Below are 23,487 nucleotides of genomic sequence, written 5' to 3'. Positions count from 1 at the left end.
AGAAAAAACGGAATTTCTATCTCAAACAGCCGAAGCTTTCTGCTCTCAGAGGTGACGTATGCCAAGATGATTCAGAAGTACGCCATATGCTTAAAATTCGGGGAGGTGTCTACAACAACCACGAATCGTTAGCTTCGGAAATTCAAACTCTATTAACTAAAGTGAGTAAGAAAAAGATTGATGTGCAATTTGATCAACATAAACAGAGGTTCTTGTTTTCGGGCTAAGAAGGTTTGAGAATTATGTTCAAGAGCCCTCTAGCGTACATTGTTGGAATGAACCCTGAACATTGGCTCTCGCTCAAGCCGGAAGGCGTAAACGCACAACATCCGGCCGACAGACGAGCCAGATCATATTTCATGTTCGTCTACACTGATGTCATACATCATCAGACAGTAGGCGACGCCTACGCTCCGATGCTCAGGACTCTCCCTATTGAAGGGAATTATGGCGACGTTATAAACAAAACTTTTAATCCTGTTTACTATTTAGACGTGTGCAGAAGCCATATTGAAACCATTTCGGTTTACCTGCGAACAGACCTGAACAATCCGGTAGATTTTGAGTACGGGAAAGTCATTCTCATTCTGCATTTTAGATCGAAATAATAAAAAATAATGATGACGTCAACCACGCATCCCGGCCTGTATCGTTTTGTCGATTATTACGAAACACAAGCAGGGGGTTCATTTCAGGGGTTCCAAGGAAGGCCCGTTCAATATGGGCGAGGTCTGGGCTATATTTTTGCAAAACTCTTCCGCTTCGTGGTGCCGATGTTCAAAAACGGGTTAAACTTGGCGAAGCCACACCTTCAAGCCGCCGTTAGTAACATGGCAACGGATGTAGCAGGGTGCGTCATAGAGAAGATCCACCGAAAACAGGACACCGCTCAACAAGGTTCCAGGCTGGCGGTATTGTCACGTGCGGGACTCCATCCTGGTGGGCGAAGAAAAAGGAGCGTTAAAAGAAAAAGGCGCTCGGCCGATCTCAGACCAGTTGTCAAGAAAAGGCGGAGGAGACACGAGACAGATATTTTCTCTTAAAAAATGGCTCTTCTACATTTCAAAAGTCAAGAGACGATGTTATCAAGTTTGGATCTCTTTACGGTCCCCCTGACACAACTATCCATCTTATGTTGAATTTCTGCCTTTGTCCGCAATTGTGGACCAGGGCCCCATAGAGTTTTTTATACCCGGGGACGGCTCAAAATATTTAGATTTATCCGACACTCTACTACATCTTCGTTTAAAGGTGACGCGTAGGGATGGAACAAATATTCCCCCGCAAGAACAAGTTGGCATCGTGAATTTCCCTATAAACACAATTTTTAGTCAATTAGATGTTTTGCTGGGCGGGCGGCCGTAGCAATAGGCCACGCCGCAGCTTTACAGAAAGGTAACGTGTTGTATCCATGAACCAGAATCAATATGAAGACTTTCTCCATACCTCAAAACTCACGAATCTGCCATCAGGATAACCTCTTCCTCGGACGTATCCCCAAACAAATTGTAATAGCCCTAGTAAATCATAACAGTTTTATGGGACGGAGAGATTTAAACCCGTTTAATTTTTTGCATTATAACATAGAGTACTTGGCTCTTAGCCACGAAGGTCGACAAATACCTGCCAAAGCTTTTCAGCCTAATTTCGAAGCTGGGATATGTACACGTGAATTTCATAATTTATACACAGCAACAGGGCGTTTTTTGAAAGATCTACCTCTTTGTATCAATCAACAGGATTTTAGTCAAGGCTACTCACTTTTTGTTTTCAATTTAAGTCAGGCAGATGATTCTGGGGCTTTGTCACCCGTAAATAATGGCGTTTTAAGACTAGATTTGCGTTTCCGTATGCCGCTACCACACACAGCAACTCTTATTGTATATGCGGCTTACGATTCCCTTATTGAGATTAACGCCAAGAGGGAAGTATTGATGGACTATTATTAACGCTATGAATGGTCGTGAATTGGACTTGATTATGACTCGGATGCAAAGAGCGTTATTTGGAGGTGTTTTCGCATCGGACGAGTTAGCTGACGTCAGAGACACAGCGCCAAAATATTTCATCGTAAACACTCATCCGAGGCATCTCCCCGGGGAGCATTGGCTCGCTTTGACTTTAGAATCGGACGGTTCGGCCACATGCTTTGACCCTTTTGGTCTGCCACCGGACAGTCCATATTACCCGTCAAGTATATACAGATTTTTGAAGAAGCATTCTAATCGGGTAGAATACCAGAACGGCCAACTGCAACACGAGCTGACAGACACCTCCGGTCAACACTGCGAGTATTATTTAAGCCAACGTGGGTGGGGGCTCACCTATCATGAAGTGATGACTCATTACAATCGCGATCCTCTCCATAACGACGCCATGGTTAGTGAGTTTGTCAAAAAATGTCGAAGGCCAGACCGGATGTGCGGCGGACAAACATCATGTTCATTGCATAAATTAAAAAAAAATGTTATTGTCTCAAACCGTGTTAATGTTTTATAAAAATCTCTTTTATTAAATAAACAATGTTAAAGAGAGGGTTTTTTTTCCAGTAACAACAATAGAGTATCTATCGTCTAATAACTAACCCATTTTACTCCAGGCGATGTCTTCTTTCTTTTTCTTTTATTTATCACACTTAGATCTTTTACATAAGAAACATCCTCATCTTCATCTCTAGCGTATTTTAAAGTTTTAAAATCTGCACGAGCCAAGGGGTTGGATATGCTTGTTTCCGGTAGGTTTAGCTGGGCTAGCGTCCGGAGAAATTCGGTCCATCCTACCGGTTGGTCGGTTAGTTTTTTCCCACTCATAACAAATCGCTCATATGGGAGCCTTTGACAGTTTTCCTCTACAAATAAATTCACTTAACGGCGTCCAGCTTACATCTTCTGTCGATAATCTTTTCAGCACATAGCTGGCGTTGCGACGGAAACGAGGACCAATGGCGTCCAAAATATCCCCGTAATGTTCAATCTTGTCCGGTGGGTTCTTTTCACCCCCTTCATTGGCTTCGTTGTGAATAGCAATAGGAATTTGCTCGGAGTCTTTTTGTTTGACCAACCCTATGTAACGTTGCATCAGGGCTTGATAAATTTTGATCTTTTCATATTGATTTAAATTGTTATCATCCAAAACCTGTTTCATCTCTTCAACCAAAGAATACTTGGCTGTATCGCGAATGGTCGGGGCAGGCCGGTTCAGCCTCTTGAGCTGATAAGGGGAAATCAGGTACATTTTCTGAGCCGTTTTCAAACTCATTTTATGATTTGTTCATTTCAAGTCAAGTTTATTTGTATAGCCCTAAACCACAAACAGTCTCAAAGGGCTTCACATAGCCAAAATTGACAATTATTCTCAAAGCATCCCCTGATCTTAAGCTCCCAAAAGGGCAAGGAAAAACTCAAAAAAACCCTGCCAGGGGAAAATGAGAAACCTTGAGAAGGGACCACAGATGGAAGGATCCCCATTTCAGGATCACCAGGTTGTAATGGATGCAGAGAGGGCACAAGTAATACCTAATATTAAAATCAATGAAAAAATGGATGTCGGAGGTGCCCTCGATTGTCCTGGCAGTGTCTTCAAGGAGGTTGAGCAGCAGTTTCTTCATCTTGAATTGGTCCCCGAGAATCCAGCGAGCCGCTATCAGCTTTTGCGCCACCTAACCCCCTCCCCAGCCAGGGAGGGGGTGGGGAGAGAGAACAAAACAAACTCCGGCCAAATCGGCCACTCCAAGTTAGTTAAAGGCCATCTCATAGAAATGTGTCTTTAAACGTGTCTTAAATGTTTCTACTGAGGTAGTAGTTCTAATATCCATTGGTAGGGCATTCCAAAGCTCTGGAGCCCGAATAGAGAATGCTCTAGAACCTGCAGACATTTTCTTGGCCCTCGGTGTAACTAAAAGACTAGCGTTTTGCAAACGAAGGTTACGAGACGGAACATAAGGAACGACTAAGTCGACGACATATGAAGGCGCTAAGCCATGCAGTGATTTATAGGTTAGTAGAAGAACCTTGAAGTCACATCTTAAATGGACCGGGAGCCAATGTAATTTGGCTAATATTGGGGTAATGTGATCAAATTTTCTTGACCGTGAGAGCAGCCTCGCAGCGGCATTTTGCACTAACTGTAGACTTTTGATACTGGACTTAGGAAGACCAGAGAATAATACATTACAGTAGTCCAGGCGCGACGTGACGAACGCATGTATAATAGTTTCCGCATCCCCGGTCGAGAGGATCAGACGAATCTTAGCAATATTAAAAAGGTGAAAAGGCGCAATCCTGGTTATATTCTTAATGTGTTTTTGAAAGGAGAGCGTTTAGTCAAATATTACCCCGAGATTAGTTACCGTATCACTCTGAGTGATTATCTATAGTTATCTATAGTTATAGTGGTTTCCTTAAATAAGTGTTGATAACGAGTAGGACCAATTATCAACATCTCAGACGAAGGAAGTTGAGAGACATCCATTCCTTGATCTCCGCAAGGCACGCCTCGTGATTACAACAGTCCCGCAGATCTGTCATCGATAACGGCATATATAAATGGGTGTCATCCGCGTAGCATTGAAAACTAATATTATATTTACGTATTTTGTCCCCAAGCGGAATCATATAAATATTAAAGAAAATCGGTCCGAGTACCGATCCCTGTGGGACACCACACGTAACATTATAGAGCTCAGAGGACGTATTGCCATGGACCACTCGGTGCGTCCTGTCTGATAGATAGGAATTGAACCAGCTGAGTGCTGACCCTGAGATACCAACACAATTTTTAAGACGCCCTAATAAAATATCGAAGTCTACAGTGTCAAAGGCAGCACTAAGATCGAGTAGTAACAATACAGACGACGTATTTGAATCCATGGCTATGAGGAGATCATTAGTCACTTTAGCAAGTGCTGTCTCTGTGGAATGATTAGCTCTAAAGCCAGACTGAAAAGAGTCATATCGATTATTAGCGACCATGTAATCAATAAGCTGCTGCGCTACTACTTTTTCAAGAAGTTTTGCTATGAATGGGAGGTTTGAAACTGGCCTATAATTACTGAGACAGTCCGGGTCAAGATTTGCTCGCTTAAGTAGCGGTTTAATAATAGCGGTTTTAAAGGCTGTTGGCACTATCCCAGAGGAAACAGACAGATTGATTATATTTAAGACGGACAGTCCTAAAATTGGAAATAATTCTTTAAGTAGTTTGGCTGGAAGCGGGTCGAGTAAACATGTTGTTTGTTTAGCCGCACTAACCAATTTTGTAAGCATTTCAAGGGACACGCTTTTAAAATTTGAGAGGGTTATTGCATGATCCCCAGCGCTAGTAACCGGCTGAGCGATTGGAATGGTATTCTTGATCTCGTCCCTAATGGACTCAATCTTTTGAGCAAAAAATTTCATAAACTCGTCAGCTGAGTGGAAGGCGCTATCGGGGGTCAGCTGGCGCAGCGTTAGCTTTGCCACTGTATCAATAGGTATTTAGGATTGGTTTATTGAGATTAATGACTTGCGAAAAATAACGAGTTTTTGCTAAGATAAGCGCATCTTTCTATTTCAGGAGGCTGTCCTTCCATGCCTGATGGAAAACTTCAAGTTTGGTTAAACGCCATCTGCGCTCATGCTTTCTACATAATTGTTTAAGCGTACGTGTTTCATCTGTGAACCACGGAGTTGGCCATCTACGGCGAGTTTTCAGACGTAGCGGTGCCACAGAGTCGATGGCTTTTAATAATGTCGCATTGAATTCATTTGTAAGATTATGAATAGAGCCGCTGTATGCGGGAAACATGGCGGTTGCCGGCGACAGTAACTCAGATAGCGCAGTTGCAGTCATGGAGTTAAAATTACGGCTGCTATAATTCTGATTGCTCTCTTGTCTTTGACAAGGAACTAAAATTTCAAATTTTATTAAGAAATGATCAGACAGAACAGTAGTGTATGGCAGTACTGCTATATTTGAGGTTGCTAGTCCCCGGGATAATACCAGATCTAAGGTATTTCCATTCTTATGCGTTGCTGCCTGTACGGCTTGCGTAAAACCAAACGTATCGATTAAAGTCTGAAATGCCGAAGTCAGTGGTTCTGACGGTGAATTCATGTGGATGTTGAAATCACCCATGATAACTATATTATCTGCATTTGTCACTAGATCAGCCACAAATTCTGAAAATTCATCCAGGAAGCCAGAGTAAGCCCCGGGTGGACGGTAAATAACAGCAAGATAGAATGACGGTAAAGCAGTGGATCGCACAATGAGAACTTCAAATGTTTTAAATACGTGAATTGAGCGAGGCCTAAATCTAAGCTCAGAAATTGAGATGAGGGCGACACCCCCACCCTTTTTTCGAGGACGTGCCACATGCGAGCTCACAAAATTTGGAGGCGAGGCCTCGTTAAGTGGCAGCAGTTCATTAGGTTTTAACCAGGTCTCGCAAAGACCAAAAACGTTTAGATTATGTTCTGTGATAAGGTCATTAACGAGAACTGCTTTCGTATGAAGCGATCTAATATTCATAAAACTGAGTTTAAGTGTAATCGGTCGATCAGGGTGCGTATCTATCGAAGGATTTTTAAACGGGATGCGAGTAAAATTGTGTTCTCTAGGCTTAACATCACCTCTCAAAAGTTTATTAGCGCGGTGAGATGAAACGACCGTGGGAATTTGATGATGAATATTTGTTACACATGTGAAGTTATCTAAAACAGGCACCGTTTCATTAGCAAGACCGGTCGGGACGGAGTGATTGGATTTGTCTACTACCCCAGTAGAAAGTGTGTTTATGTGTACTGCAGCACTATTTAAACTGTCGCGCTCTAGTCTACACGAGGAGCTATGTGTATGCTGAAAGTCTAGCCTAGCGCTAGTTAACTTTAACTTAAAAGACTTCAAACCCATCCTCACAGGTGGTCTAATCACCTGTGCCCTGGCCTGCTCTAAAGTGACCTGTCATGAGTGGCTCAAACAGTAATCTATAGTCCTAGAAAGAGTGAAGGCGCCTTCACGGTTAGGGTGAAGGCCGTCCTTCCTCAGCAGGTCGGGGCGGCCCCAGAAGGAGGACCAGTTATCTATAAAATACAGTCCCTGCTTTTTACAGAACCCAGCCATCCATCGATTAAGGGAGACTAATCTACTAAACCTCTCATCAGTGCCTCTCCCAGGCAGGGGGCCAGAGACAAATACTCGATGCCGACTCATCTTTCTGGCAAGATCACAAGTCCTCGCTATGTTTTTCTTTGTGATTTCCGATTGTCTCATCCTAACATCATTGGAGCCGACGTGTATCACTATGTCCGAGTAGCTAGTGTTGGTGGAACTACGCTGTTGACTAGGCCTATTGCGAGTCAGCTCCCTAAGATTAGCTTCTATGTCGGGTGGTCTGCCCCTAGGAATACACATTACCGTGGCTGGATTTTTAAGCGTAATGTTTCGGGTAATGGAGTCGCCTATGACCAGAGTGCGAGGGCCAGTAGACCGAGATGTCTTTGGACGGCTATGCATCTTACCTGGCTCATCGCGATTAGCAAGCCGCTTGGGGCTAATGTTAACCGACTACAGCCCGCGTCTGTGTCCGCCGCAACTACTGTTATCGCACTATTCTGGTCTAACTGGCGGACACGTCCCTCTCGCAGAGACAACCTTTCTAAGAGAAGGGTGCAGTTGGTGCACGAAGCCGTACAAACCTCTTGGGCCGCTGCCATACTTTGTGTCTGAAGAGCGACGATCGATCTAGTCCTGGGCGGCGTGCGTGAGTGCGCGTTCACCAGACTGTCTGGGTGGAAGGTAGCCACTGGTGATAAAACCACAGATGACACTTCCGAGAATAGGCGCGAAAGCGGCCAGTAACGGCAAAATAAATCCACCTTTCTGAACTAACACAGCTCTTTTCTTCTTCAAAGTATTTTTCTTATCAGCCAAAAAGCGGATATTTTTCTTTTACTTTTTAAGTCTCTTGTAAAGTTTTGATTTTAAGGGCACATGTCCTTTAAGAAGATTTAGAGCAATCTCACACAATGTTTTCACTAAACTAGTAGGACCTCTGAGGACCAAATGCTTACATTTGGCCGGTTTGGATGTAAACAAAGATTTGAGTAACGGAGCATTTGTTTTTAAAAGCTTCGTTATTGTTTTATTGTTTGGGGATATAAACGACAGGCCACTGGTTATGTAGTACACCTGTACGTAGTCTATATTGTTCTGGGCATGAAGGTGTCAAATCAGGAAAAACTTCCGGTTGTTGGGAGAAATTTGATTCGCCAAGACATTCACTTGCAATTTATCATGTTTTTTTTTTTTAAGAAAATCAAATAATTACTGTTTAAACTAATAGTACAGCTGAATTTGCCCTGATGGAATACATTCTGTGTTAGCATTATAACGCTTAAATGTTTATGATGTCTATATTGGGTGAATATCCGGACCACTTCCGGATTATCCAAAGCTTGGAAGATGATGTCATCCAAAATCAGTAGATGATGCTGGTGCGGGGGGGAACAGCTTCTCGTCATCAAAAGATTCAGGCAGCCCTTCGATAAAAAGAATGTCTTTATTCAGGACTTTGAGCTCATCGTACATTGGTTGATATGAAGTATAAACCCAGACAATATTATCAGTTTTTTTTCTCATAACATGTTCAGGATTTTCCAATACATTTTTTACAAAGAAAGTCTTGCCACAACTTGAAGGCCCTGCTACTAGAGATGAAAAAGGAAGTTCTAATCTAGGGTCAAATTCAATCTGGTTAAAAGCCATTTCCACACACGCACGTACGTATGGATAGAAAGAAATATCAGTAGCCAAACGGTTCAGTGGTGCCTCGGTCTAGCAGCCTCCTCTTATTGTACACCACACGAAGCCGCTTGGAAAATGACATGTTTCTGAGATGAAACCCTTTCTTATCGCGAACGATATTATGTTGAGGAGCGTATAGCACATCTGAGGTTGCACCTGTTGTGTCGATGTACCCTTGAACCAAATTGAGCATGCTATCGAGGTTGATGCTCTGACTGCTTTCGTGAGTCTGCGTGATTCCCTTAACTTTCATGACCGTCTGAGATGATCCTCGTGTTTTGTAAGCGTATGTTTTCGGCCCAGCTGAGACAAATTCTAAAATGCTGTCATTCGAAATCTCATCTGTCAAATCACCCAGATAATCCCCTAGAGGGAGAACACTTTCGCCCGGTTTCACCGTGTACACGAGGCTGTCTGTATCGGTGTAAAGGGCCCACCTCTGCAAAATTTCTAAATAGCTGTACATTTTTAGACGTGCATAGGCTGTTGTGAAACATGCTGCAGCCACGTTTGATGTTTTTGAGGCGGGTATCTCATTCTTTATGTTGAAACAATACTGCACAATTGAAAGCTTTTCACTGATAAAATAGAAGAATTTCACATCGTACAGACCTGAAAACGGAAGTTCAAAAAACTCCTCAGATTTTGTCACAATTTTTGTGTTTGTCATGTTCTCACGCTGCGCGAGTTTTCCTCATAGATTGTTAAGACAGAGTTTTGACACTTGGCTTTTTCCCGGGTTTACAACAATTTTGGAAGAGTCTAGTTCAAACCTGGGCAAATTACGGCCCGCGGGCCACATCCGGCCCTTTGTGCGTCCCTGTCCGGCCCGCATGAGGCCAATCGTAATTTATTTTTATTTTTTTTTTAAATTAGTGTCGTGCGTACAATACAACTGTTTCGGTTTTATTTTGAAAGGCGTCGCACTTCCGTGTAGCGTACGTGTATGTGAGCTGTGCGTGAAGGTGAACAGTGCGAAGTAATGCTGCCCGCTAAACGTGTGCTGACCCTCAGAAAAGAAAAGTTGACAAGGAGCGGCGTGTTTTCAACAAGACATGGACTGCCAAGTATTTCTTTACAGAAACGAAAGGTAAAGCCATGTGCCTGATTTGTGGTACACAGGTCGCTGTGTTTAAAGAATAGAATTTGAGTCGCCACTACACGACCAAGCATGAGAAAAAAATACATCTGTCTGATAAACAGGGCGCATCAGAGGCTGATGCATTGCTAGCAAAACTGCAAGCCCAACAAGGACTTTTTATCAAACTTCACACCCAGAGATGCAGCGGCTCTGTCATTTGAGGAAAAGTTAAAGACGTTAAGAATAAATTGTACTGATTAATGATTGTCTTTTTATTTGACCTTTACACCACAATTTCCCATAGCTTAATATAAACATAAACAGAATAATTGTATTCTTCTAATTACCAGTACCAACTATTTAAAGTAAATAATTTAGTACATTTTACAATGGAAGAAAATTGAGCAGGTTTAAGTTATCGTAGGTGTGGCCCTCTGACACAACTCAGGTTTTTCATGTGGCCCCTTGTAAAAATTAATTGCCCACCCCTGCTCTAGTTGGATACCCTGATGAATGGCGTACCCTTCTATGTATTTTTCTCTATCAGACTGGTTGACCACGTGAGCCGGATAACCTGAAGATTCCTGTTTACCTTTTAGAAATGTTCGCATGTAATCACGGAAAATTGTGTCGCTCGTTCTTGTGTAATGCCATACTTCGGTAATATCTGCTCATCATTATGTGTACACGCTGTCCGCTGGTTGTTACACTCAGCGCATGTACGACACAGTGTGAAGACTAGTTTACCTTTAGCTGTTTTGAAGGTTAAAACAGGAAAATACAAGCCACGGGGTGGGTTGACTGTGGTGCTGATGAAACCGAAATACGACCTAGGGTCTTTAAAATCACCGTGGATAATCGTTGGATGACCGATAGGGTAGACGCCTGCACTGTTGATGAATGGATATAATGTCACGTCAACATACAACACACGCTCGTTAGGCTCTGCCGTGTATCTTAAAACGAATGCGTTTGTTCTGCCCCCAAAAAGAGCCTGCCTCGGTTTGAGCGGTGTAGGAAATTTGTTTTTTTTTAGGAATTCCTTCACCTCTATGTTCATCTTTTTCATTTACAACCATTCATGCTCCCACATAATTACAAGGTGCACATCCTGTCTAAGCTGTAGGTCCTGAATTTTCTTTTGTGTGTTTTGTTGTCGGGCATATTTTAGAGAGGTCGAAGCATTCTGCGCAGCCGTGGTGATAGCAACCAAAATACTCAAACACTATTTTTACGCCCCCAATTTCAGAATAGCCGTCTACCGTGTTATCTATCCTAACTTCACCCCCGGTTCAATGCATGTCTAATTTGGATATTTTGGCTGTGCATGATCCATTGCATGTACTGAATAGAGTCATGCGAAAAAGCTTTGTGCTGACCCATATAGTTGTCTGAAGGTGTAATGGCTGGTGTTTGAGGGGTTAGAAAATTAGTGTGAAAAACTTTCATGCACGCAGAGGCTATTGTCACAGCGTTGAACGGGCCTATACCTGTGGCCTCAAAAAACTCACTCCTGAATTTCTCACACCCCTGCATTAACAGGTCAACATCACCTGTTTAGCAAAATCAAACACATTGTTAGCTTCTTTGGCATACCATTCGTCAAACTTTGCTCGTTGAGAGGGTGACATTTGATCGATATCGTAGTACGTGGGGTCAGGGTGAGACCCTACGTAGTTTAGATGCTCTGAAGAGCTGAATTTGTGTGGGAAAATAACCCTTTGATTTGTCTTCAAACCCCAGGGCCTTAGGCATCGCACTTAGAAGCATCGTCAAGAATGAGAGAGAGTCTATGAATCGAGATTTTATGTCTAAATCGACAAATGATAGAACTTTACTCCCCTGCATCAGAATGTCAAGTTTGAGACCTAATTCAAGCATTCTCCTTATCAAGATGTACGAATCAAAACCTCTCGCGTTAAGTGCAACAAATGTAGTTTGTTTAAACCGAGGGTTTCGAAAAAATCTGAGAAATTCGTCAACACAACCTGTGCCAAACCACTGTTTCGTCAGTTTATTCGATTTGCAACAGATGAAAACAGGTTTGTGTAAACCATCTACGTCTACAAAGGTTTCGAAATCGTAGTAGACTACATTTTTGCAAGGTGGTTGAGGCTTGATGGGCTGAATGTAGCACATGTGGGGGTTCAGCAAGGAATCATCTTGATTTAAGATCTCATCACACACTGTGCATTTTTTAACAGGGCAACGATGTTTAGCAACGGTTGCATCAGCTTTCACATAATACTGGAGACCACACTGCAAGCATTTTTTTGTATGTAGTGCAGTTGCTCACACGATTCGTCGCTCGAAACTCTATGTTTGGCAAAGCATTCCTCATTACGACAAGTTTTGTTACAATCGGGGCAGATAACACGTTTAATCCGCTGTTGTTTACAACACGAATCGAGACAAATGTTACAGTGTCCTTCACACTGATGCTGTTGCCAATTCTCATGCCCCTTGTAGCAAGTCTGCAAAAGAACGCGTGACCAAAGAATGCCTCTATAGCTTTCACGCCGTAGTAATGACCCTCGAGGTGTAAGACAAATGAGTTGTCTGTTTTGGGATAATGTGTGTCGAAAAAAGTCATAGGGCGGCAGTCCTCTTTTCGATACATTACAGTTATTTTCCGTTTGAGGACTTTCTCAAATTTATGGACATCACCCAGACTCACAGGTGTTTGTCAATTCAACCCCACACTCTCTTGTAAGAGCCGTGCCTGTCTTGTGGCTTGTTTTGATGTGAGTGTGTCATTTAGCAGATAGGTTAGAGAGAGAGCAAAGCATAGATTGTTGTCTTTATTACGAGGTATGTGTGTCGTTTTTTCAACCTCAAAATTTCTCTGTTGGCACTGTTCACCAACCTACGACGTATTCCACCGCGCAACGGAGTGACTATTTGCACAATAAGCTCTAACCTCTCATCAGCCAGAAGCTCTGTATTTGATTGGGCTAAACGCTCAAGCATGTCCGTTACACTATCTCTGATAGAGTTTATGTCACTTGTTTGCTGGTAGATGTGAGCTCTATCATTACCACCCACTAACTCAGCCTGAATCACATCACCTGGTTGTGCTCGACTAACCACCTCTTGCAAAACATCATCTATTTTATCTTCAATCTGGAAGTAGAACGTCGCAAAATCATTGATGTTCAGTTGCAATGGTATATTTAACTGTCGCCTTACTTCTACATTATTGAAATGCGGTCTATTGACTACAACAGAACCGCCGCCCTGATCAGTTAATATAGAACCGCTGTTAGATTGCTGGGGCATGTGTTGAAATGCTGGTGTGCTGTCATCAATAACATCTATTTCGTGATCAATTATAACAGAGCAGTTGTTAGGCTGAAATGCCGGTGGAATGTCGTCAGTAACAGCCGGCGATGAATCGACAGGGTTAGCGGTCAACGGGTCAACCAGAGGCTGCGTATTTAGATTTTGGATAATGTTTAGCAACTGGACAGGAATATAAGGACTGATACGCTCGTTGCTGTCATTAGCTTGGTTGTTTAATTCTGCTATCATGTTTAGCAATTGTGACGGGATTTGTGTAGGACTCTGTCTACCTTCATTCAGACTTTGATTATTCAGTTCATCTATGACAGCTTGTAAATGGGTAAGAATAGCAGGACTGACTGGTCTTTCCCCCTCTAACAAAGCAGTGCTCACATTGTTGAGCAAATCTGTTATTTGACTCTTAGACGTATTGTTTGATAACGAATCATTGTTAACGCTTGACAAATCTAGCTCAGGTGTGTCACTTCTTTGGCTTGTTTCGCTAAATGGTCGCAAATCTATTTCATCAATGTTTGCTAAGAAATCTGACTCTGCTGACGTAAGGTTTGAATGATCCATTATATTTCCTTTTACAAAACACAACAGAAACAACACAGACCTATTTTGATTCGGCCAAATCTGTCAGAATACGTATTAGCTTAAAACATTCTTGTAACAGTCTTTTGTAGATACAATTACCATGGCACTTTACAGGCTGTCTCCTATCAGGCCCCCTGCTGGCTGAGTGGCGCGTGTTGTCGAAGGGCGGCCCCCTCCCCCTCCTCCTTCCTCTCTGTACCTCCGTGTCACGACGCTCACCTGGAAGTAGATATAAAAAGTTAATCCATTATAATATCAGAAATAGCAAAAAATAGTATGTCGGATGATAGCATACAAAGAGAGCAAAATAGAAGGAATACTTCCAACTTTGTTTGTCGACTCTTGATGATGGTTCAAGCCCTCGTATGTAGATAGAGCTTCAGCTAACTCTGTGTCCGTCGATGTTTCCTGTCGGTCGGTATGGGATGCAATTGGATTGGTTTCAACAGTAGCACGTGACCCTGATGCGCTTGGTCTCGCTGGCTCTGCCGCTTCCGCTGCTTCAAAATGGCGTTCGAAGGCAGCTTGTGTCGGCTGATTGTTTTTCCTAGTAGCCGCGGCCACGAGATCTGTTACATACATAAAATAAAATCACCAACTAATAGCATTTATATGAACTACCTTAGATGAACGATTGACTCACCGTCGTCTGATTGTGTTAGATAAACGTCGCTAAAATCGTCATCGAAGGCTGAATGGACATCGGCAAGAACGATGATGTCTACAAACCTTACATAAACATTACGCCGTGTTTTATAAATAACCGCAGTGTATTATTATTTATTATTATTATTATTATCATTATCATTATTATTATTACGGCGACAAAATAGTAACATGACTTACCTTTAACCATCTCGAAACAACTTTTGACGGGCTTCGACTCCGTTGCTCAGAACGATGGCTTGTCTTCTCAAAATGAGCGTTGGTCATCCACACCAAACCAACTTCAAATTTTGGCGGGGATAAGACCACGCCTATGGGATCACGTGTCGCGAGAAATCAGATAACTTTGGCTGCATACTGATGACGCATCAAAGGATCTACCTCATTTGACTATCTTCTTCAAATGTCTATTTCTCAACAAAACTCCTCCCTTGACCCCCTCTTTTTCAACAAAGCTCCCTCCACTTCTCTGGTTTGATTCATAAAAATATATGCCCATGCATGTCCACATTCAAAAATGGCGACAGCCAAAGATGACGCCGTCACGACTGGCGTTATCTTAGCACCCGCTAATGATTTTTGACGTTATTTTAATGGCCCCAGCTCAGCTAAGTTTAAAACATATCATGATTAAAAACTACACACATTTTAATGACCCTAGCTCAGCTGACTTTAAAACATATCCTGATTAAAAACTAAGCACCATAACAAATCATAAAAAGGTCATAACATTTTATGACCCCTATCTCATTTGCATATGAGTAGACATCAAAGTCACATACCTTATATTATTGTTGTTAAAGTAATCAGCAACATTAACTCAGGAGCACAATATATAAAACATTTTAACCTACAAAACAAAAATGAATAAAACAATTTGTGCTCAAAATAAGGCAGCATGACGGAGATCATATCCACGGCTGCAGGTAGTATCAGCCCTTCCGCAATGGTGTGTTTTTTTCTTGCACTGAGCAATTTGGTCCGCTGCTTTATACGATGCTTACTGTGCTTGCTGATTGACTGAAGTAGCATTCACAAAGTGGGATGATTGTTGGCAATATTCAGCCTGTTTTTGCTGAGAAACCTCAAGTATCTTATCAGCGTGATTGGGGTGCAATGACTTCATAAGTGCAGCCTTAATTTATTTTGCTTCATACTGTCCGCTGCCAAAATTGTAAGGCACAGTAAACACACCGATCTTTCCTCATCTCCCATCGTAGTCGCACTGAAGCAGAGCGCTACGTACGCTTCGTCATATTTCCTTGTCTTAGCTTTCGTGTGACTCTCAATTCTCTTATCTCCGTCTCTCTCCGCCGTTCTTTTCAACCCTGTTAAATATTTGTCCATGCACTTTTTATCGCCTGCTCTGTGCTGTGTGTGTGTATGTTCCGTGCGCTCTACACTGTATAGAGCGATTACTCCTTGCGCACACTCTTCCAGTGATACTGCCACTCCCACCTACTGCAGTGGATGTCTAATTACCCTTTAATCTAGTACAGCCAAAAGAAAAGCATGTTCCCTGGTGTCACACGCGCCCCCCTTGGTATCGCACCGCGCACCCCTGGGTTAGTGCCCCCGTGCCTCCGAGGAAGGCTTTTTAGCCTGAGGCTAAGAGAAGGTCACTCTGATGTAAAACCTACAACCTGATGGTCACCACAGCCATCTCAGCCTGTCTATGCCACTGTGGAGTGTCACCTACCCCAAAGAGTGGAATTGGTGTGCGCGAGCTGATCCCCACTTTAAGCAACGAGCGTAGGCAGGAAGTAAAGTCCTGCAGCGATGGGAAAGAGGCGAAAACAGCAGGTGCATGATGGCATTGGGAGCTGCAGTTTCTACCCCGCATGCAGGCGGCTCAGAAGCTATGGTCGTTTGATTTCTGACCCGCGACAACAGTATCATTCGGCAGGGCCCTGGGTGACCAAGCAGGCCCTGTTTAGGGATAGCCCTGTTTACTCCACATGGAGACTGACCTAGAAAAGATAGTTTAAACATGGCTTCTTTCACTTGACCCGGCTGGCTCACCACTGCCAACGGGCATCACAACACGCGGTGCGAAAAGAAAAACAAAGAACCTGATAATTGCATGCTGGAATGCATGCACAATGACGGACTCAATAACGATCGTCCTTGAAGACGCTCAGCAGTCGCCAAAGAACTAGCAAGGCTCAACATAGACATTGCTGTACTCAGCAAAGTGCACTTTGCAGTCCAAGGGTCACTCACCGAATAAGGCACAAGATAAAATAAAAAGATTATTTACATCTTGTCAAGATGGCGGCGCGTGCATACGCAGCGGCCACTCTCTGTCCCGTCAGTACGGTGATTTGTTCGTCTAATGAGTGTTCGTCCGACAGTCTTGTGTGTTCGTCTCGTCCGTGCTACAAGTACAACAGGCAGGTTCTGCTTGACATCGGCAGAAGTGGGTTTTGCGGCGTTCGGGACTTTGAAGCGTCGACATTAAAGGCGCTCGGACTGCTACGTCCTGATCCGTCGCCGACCTCACCCGCTATTCCTCCCCCGGTTGGGAGTCGTCGGAAACGGTGTGCGAGGAAGCAGAAGAGGGGCAAGCGCGGAGGCGTCCGGGCCAGGCTGGCGGCCAACCCAGCGCGACCGGCGGTGCCCTCCATTCTTCTGGCGAATGTTCGATCGCTGGACAACAAAATGGATTACGTTCGCCTGCTGAGGTCTACGAACCGGACGGTGCGGAACTGCTGTGTGCTCGTGTTCACCGAGACCTGGTTGAGTGACAACATTCCGGACTCTGCGGTGCATCTGGAGCGGCTAGCGTGCTATCGGGCGGACCGTGCCATTGTACGAGGGGGAAAGTCGCGAGGAGGTGGAATATGCGTCTACATCCGAGAAGAATGGTGCCGGGACTCTGTGATGGTATGTAAGCACTGCTCGCCGCTTGTGGAGTTTGTGATCATTAAGTGCCGTCCTTTTTATCTGCCGAGGGAATTTACCGCGATTCTGCTAGTCGCGGTATACATCCCGCCTTCCAACATCGAAGGAGACAGGACCGCGGCGCTTGGCGAACTGTACCAGGCCGTCAGTGAACAGCAAACGGCGCACCCTGACGGTTTCACCATCTTCGCTGGAGACTTCAATCATGCCAACCTGAAGTCTGTTTTCCCGAGGCTTCACCAGCATGTTCCTTTGCCGACACGTGGAGACAGCTTCCTGGACCTGGTCTACTCGGCGCAAAAGGGAGCCTTCAAAGCCACCCCCCTCCCCCATCTGGGGCTTTCTGACCATCTCACCGTTTTGCTTTTGCCCGCATACAGACAATTGGTGAAGGCGTCCAGGCCGGTTCGGAGGCAGGTTCGAGTGTGGCCTGAGGGTGCCTCCGATGCACTTCGAGACTGCTTCGACACCACTGACTGGGACTTGTTTAAGCAGGCAGCCACCTACAACGATTGGACGGACATAGAGGAATATACTGACTCTGTTACCTCTTACATCACGAAGTGCATCGATGACGTGACTTGCCCGAAATCCGTCGTCACTCGCGCGAACTGGAAGCCGTGGCTGACGGGGGCTGTCCTCAGACTGTTGAGGGCCAGGGACAAGGCTTTCAGAGCAGGGGATGAGGCTGGCTTGAGGACAGCGAGGGCCGACCTGTCCCGAGGCATCAAAGAAGCGAAGAAGGCGTTCTCGTGCAAGGTCTCCACCCATTTCAAGGACAGCAAGGACGCACGTAGCCTTTGGCGGGGCATTCAGACCATCACAGACTACAAGCCCGCGCCGAGGAGCTGTGAGGGCGACGTCCGCCTGCTGAACGATCTGAACCGCTTCTTTGCTCGCTTCGACGCCCAGAACAGCACTTGCCCGCTGAAGACCACTCCCCCCCCACACGAGCAGCCCCTGCGCCTCTCTGCCGACGGTGTGAGGAGGGCGCTTGCCGCTATTGACACCCGTAAGGCGGCGGGCCCTGACAACATCCCGGGTCGAGCGCTGAAGGACTGCGCTGGGGAGCTGTCGGGTGTCTTCACAGACATCTTTAACGTTTCCCTGCAGCAGGCCATCGTCCCCTCGTGTTTCAAGGCTGCCACCATCGTTCCTGTGCCGAAGAAACCTGCACCGTCCTGCTTCAATGACTACCGCCCTGTGGCACTGACGCCCATCATCATGAAGTGCTTTGAGCGGCTGGTCTTGGAGCACATCAAGTCCGTTCTCCCCCCCACCATTGACCCTTTCCAGTTTGCGTACCGTGCCAAGCGGTCCTCTGAGGATGCCATCTGCTCTGCCCTCCACTCGGCCCTCACCCACCTGGAGAGAAAGGACTCATATGTGAGGTTGCTGTTTGTGGACTTCAGCTCTGCCTTCAACACCATTGTGCCGCAGCGACTCATCTCCAAACTCGACGAGCTGGGCCTCAGTACCACCCTCTGCAACTGGATACTGGACTTCCTCTGTCAGAGGCCTCAGGTGGTGCGTGTTGGCGACAAAATCTCCGCCAGCATCACGCTGAGCACGGGGGCCCCCCAGGGCTGCGTGCTCAGTCCATTGCTCTTCACCCTGCTGACGCATGACTGCACTGCGACCTACAGCGACAACCGCATAGTGAAGTTTGCTGACGACACGACTCTGGTGGGTCTCATCACGAAGGGCGACGAGACTCGGTACAGGTCGGAAGTTGACCTTCTGACCACGTGGTGCAGGGACAACAACCTCCTGCTGAACGTCAGTAAGACCAAGGAAATCATTGTGGACTTCCGGAAGGGTCACACGACACACCTGCCGCTGATCATCGACGGTGCTGTGGTGGAGAGGGTGAGCTGCACCAAGTTCCTGGGGGTGCACATCAGTGAGGACCTCTCCTGGTCCGCGAACACCTCGTCACTGGCAAAGAAAGCTCAGCGCCGCCTGTATTTCCTGCGGAAGCTCAGGCGTGCATGTGCTCCTCAGGCAGTCCTGTCTACATTCTACCGTGGCACCATTGAGAGCGTCCTCACCAGTTGCATCGCTGTCTGGGGTGGTAACTGCACTGAACAGAACTTGAAGGCCCTGCAGCGCATAGTGAATACGGCTGGTAAGATTATTGGTGCTTCGCTTCCCTCCCTGAAGGACATTTACACCTCCCACCTCGCCCGCAAGGCAACCTCGATTGCCAGAGATGTGAGTCACCCGGCTCACTCCTTGTTTGACCTTCTGCCCTCTGGGAAGAGGTACAGGAGCCTGCGCTCCCGCACCACCAGACTCGCCAACAGCTTCTTTCTCCAGGCTGTTAGGGCCCTGAACTCGCTACCCCCTTCTGCGTAGCGTGCGGCACTGTTGCGCTAATTTCGGGAATGTCTGCTGTACGCGTTTTTACGCTCCTCTTAATTAATTATTTATTTATTTATTGTTGTGTTATTTATTCATTATTTATTCAGCACGCTTTTGTTATACTTGTTTACTGTTTGTCTGTTGTGAGCCATGTCTTGTCACCGTGGGATAGGGGGGAACGAAATTTCGGTTTCTTTGTGTGTCTTTGGCATGTGGAGAAATTGACAATAAAGCTGACTTTGACTTTGACTTTGACTTTGATACACACTGTTCTGGTCAGGAAAGTCTAAAGAAGATTGTCAACTCTCAGCGGTCCGGTTTATGATTAAGAGCGCCATTGCACATCGGTTACACATTTTGCCAGTTGGACATTCTGACCGACTTATGTCACTCACGTTCCCCATCAACTACAAGGATTTTGCCACTATTGTTAGCATGTATGCCCCAATCATGCAGGCCGACAATGGAGTTAAGGAGGCTTTTCCATAGCAATCTGCACAACCTTTTACAAAGTGTCGACACCCCAGGACAGGCTTCTCATCATGGGAGACTTAAACGCAAGGGTGGGCCATGACTCTGATGTATGGAAGGACATCCTAGGGAACCATGGCATAGGCAACTGTAACGGAAATGGCTGCTGCTGGAGTTCTGCTCTGCACATGACTTGATGATCACTAACAGCCTGTTCCAACAGAAAGAGAGATTCAAAGCTATACCTGGAGGCACTCACGCTCCAAAGACTGACACCTTCTGGACTACGTCTTGATGCGACAGCGTGATAGAACAGACGAACTACACAACAGGGTGATGCCTAGCGCAGATTGCTACACGGATCATCGCTTGATCCGTTCCAAGATTGTTTTCACTTTCAAGCCCCCTCCAAAGAAAAAGGGCCCACAGTTTAAGAAGCTACAGTGGTCGTGAGGGTTTGTGGAAGATTCTGGCACGCCTTTGCTGCCCCCCAAAGTTCCTCATCATCTTACGCCAACTGCATGAAGGCCAGATGGGACAAGTGAAGCACAACGGGACACTGTCCGGCAGCTTCCCCATCTCAAACGGCGTCAAACAAGGTTGTATCCTCACGCCAACTCTGTACTCCATCTTCTTCACCATCAGCCTGAAAAAGACAAAAGTGCTATATCAACCAGCCCCCAATAGAGCATATTCCCTACAACAAATCAGCATCGAGGGTACCAGCCTGAATGCAGTAGAGCACTTCACATACGTATGTCAGTAGTGTCATCTCCAAAGACGCATCTGTCGCCAAGGACTTTGACCAGGGGCGCCCAAACATTTTCAGCTCACGAGCTACTTTTGAAATGACCAAGTCACAAAGATCTACCCACTAAAAAAATAATTAATTAAAAAAAAAAAAAACTTGTCCTTACCCCCCGTGGGTGGTCTCTTTTTCCCTTCAAGCTCGGGTCCTCTACCAGAGGCCTGGGAGCTTGAGGGTTCTACGCAATATCTTTGCTGTTCCTAGTACTGCACTTTTCTGGACTGAGATGTCAGATGTTTTTCCTGGGATCTGTTTCAGCCACTCCTCCAGTTTGGGGGTTACTGCCCCTAGTGCTCCAATGACCACAGGTACCACTGAAGTCTTCACTCTCCAGGCCTTCTCCAGCTCTTCTCTGAGCCCTTGATATTTCTCAAGTTTCTCATGTTCCTTTTTCCTAATGTTACCATCATTTGGGATGGCTACGTCAACCACAACGGCTTTCCTCTGCTCTTTGTCCACCACCACAATGTCCGGTTGGTTCGCCATTACCATTCTGTCTGTCTGGATCTGGAAGTCCCAGAGGATCTTGGCTTGGTCATTCTCTACCACCTTTGGAGGTGTTTCCCACTTGGATCTTGGGACTTCCAGTCCATACTCTGCACAGATGTTCCTGTACACTATTCCAGCTACTTGGTTATGGCGCTCCATGTATGCTTTACCTGCCAGCATCTTACACCCTGCAGTTATGTGCTGGATTGTCTCAGGACCTTCTTTGCACAATCTACACCTGGGGTCTTGTCTGGTGTGGTAGATTTGGGCCTCTATTGCTCTGGTGCTCAAGGCCTGTTCTTGTGCAGCCAGGATCAGTGCCTCTGTGCTGTCCTTCAGACCAGCTCTTTCTAGCCATTGGTAGGATTTCTGGATATCAGCTACTTCAGCTATGTTTCGGTGGTACATCCCATGTAGGGGCTTGTCCTCCCATGATGGTCCCTCCAGCACCTCATCTTCCTTTGATGCCCATTGTCTGAGACATTCACTGAGCACGTGATCCGTTGGGGCCTTATCCCTGATGTACTTATGGATCTTGGATGTTTCATCTTGGATAGTGGCTCTCACGCTCGCTAGTCCTCGGCCTCCTTCTTTACGGCTAGTGTACAGTCTCAGGGTGCTGGACTTGGGATGGAACCCTCCATGCATGGTTAGGAGCTTCCGTGTCTTGATATCTGTGGTCTGTATATCCTCCTTTGGCCACCGTATGATTCCTGCAGGGTATCTGATTACTGGTAGGGCGTAGCTTTTAATGGCTAGGGACTTGTTCTTGCCGTTGAGCTGACTTCTTAGGACTTGCCTTACTCGATGGAGGTATTTGTCTGTGGCTGCTTTCCTTGTTTCCTCGTCAAGGTTGCCATTTGCCTGTGGAATTCCAAGGTATTTGTAGCTGTCCTCAATGTCTGTTAATGTTCCTTCTGGGAGTGAGACCCCCTCTGTGTGGATTACCTTTCCTCTTTTTGTCACCATGCGGCCACATTTCTCAAGTCCGAATGACATTCCGATGTCAGAGCTGTAGATCCTGGTAGTGTGGATCAGGGAGTCAATGTCCCACTCGTTCTTAGCGTACAGCTTTATGTCATCCATGTAGAGGAGGTGGCTGATGGTGGCCCCATTCCTGAGTTGGTATCCATAGCCCGTCTTGTTGATTATTTGGCTGAGGGGGTTCAGTCCTATACAGAACAGCATTGGGGACAGAGCGTCTCCTTGGTATATACCACATTTGATGGTCACGTGTGCAAGTGGCTTGCCATTGGCTTCAAGTGTGGTTTTCCACTGCTTCATCGAGTTGGCGATGAAGGTTCTCAGAGTCCCATTGATGTTGTACAGCCTCAAGCATTCAGTGATCCAAGTATGTGGCATTGAGTCATATGCTTTCTTGTAATCAATCCAGGCAGTGCTCAGGTTGGTACATCTGGTTCTGCAGTCTTGGGTGACTGTTCTATCCACCAGGAGTTGATGTTTTGCTCCTTTGGTATTTTTACCAATCCCTTTCTGAGCAGTGCTCATGTATTGATCTATGTGCCCGCTGATCTTATCTGATATTATGCCCGACATCAGCTTCCATGTTGTGGAGAGGCAGGTGAATGGGACTGTACCCTTTGAAGGATCCTTCTGGATCAGGATCGTACGCCCTTGGGTCAGCCATTCAGGGTGAGTCCCATCCCTTAGCAGCTGGTTCATTTGTGCTGCCAGGCGCTCATGGAGAGTTGTAAGTTTCTTGAGCCAGTAGCTGTGGATCATGTCAGGGCCTGGTGCTGTCCAGTTTTTCATTCCTGAGACTCTTCTCTGGATGTCTGCCACTGTGATGGTTACTGGGTTCTGTTCAGGGAGCTTGCTGTGGTCCTTTCTCAGAGCCACCAGCCACTGTGCATCCTTCTTATGTGATGCCTCTTGCTCCCATAAATCCTTCCAGTAATGTTCAGTTTTCAGCCTTGGTTGGTCTGCTCTGCTATTATTCCCCTGCCACTGAGCGTACACTTTCGCTGGTTGTGTTGTGAATAACCTGTTTATTCGTCTGGCTTCATTCTCTCTTGTG

The 23,487-nt window shown here is 45.6% G+C and overlaps 1 long non-coding RNA gene across 1 annotated transcript; it reads right to left on the bottom strand.

The window, feature by feature from the left end:
• Window positions 1–657: 657 nt before the first annotated feature.
• On the bottom strand, window positions 658–16,626 carry LOC148394845 (uncharacterized). The gene is made up of 4 exons (XR_015859543.1): window positions 14,594–16,626; window positions 14,391–14,476; window positions 13,847–14,316; window positions 658–936 (listed from the first exon to the last, which is right to left on the bottom strand). It is a non-coding gene; the product is annotated as an uncharacterized LOC148394845 (long non-coding RNA).
• Window positions 16,627–23,487: the final 6,861 nt, after the last annotated feature.

The sequence above is a fragment of the Syngnathus floridae genome, chromosome 7 (assembly GCF_059516105.1).
Source record: "Syngnathus floridae isolate MCC-2025c chromosome 7, RoL_Sflo_1.0, whole genome shotgun sequence".
NCBI lineage: Eukaryota > Metazoa > Chordata > Actinopteri > Syngnathiformes > Syngnathidae > Syngnathus > Syngnathus floridae.
Note: the sequence above shows the minus strand (reverse complement) of the source record. Positions and strands in the feature narration are given on the sequence as shown.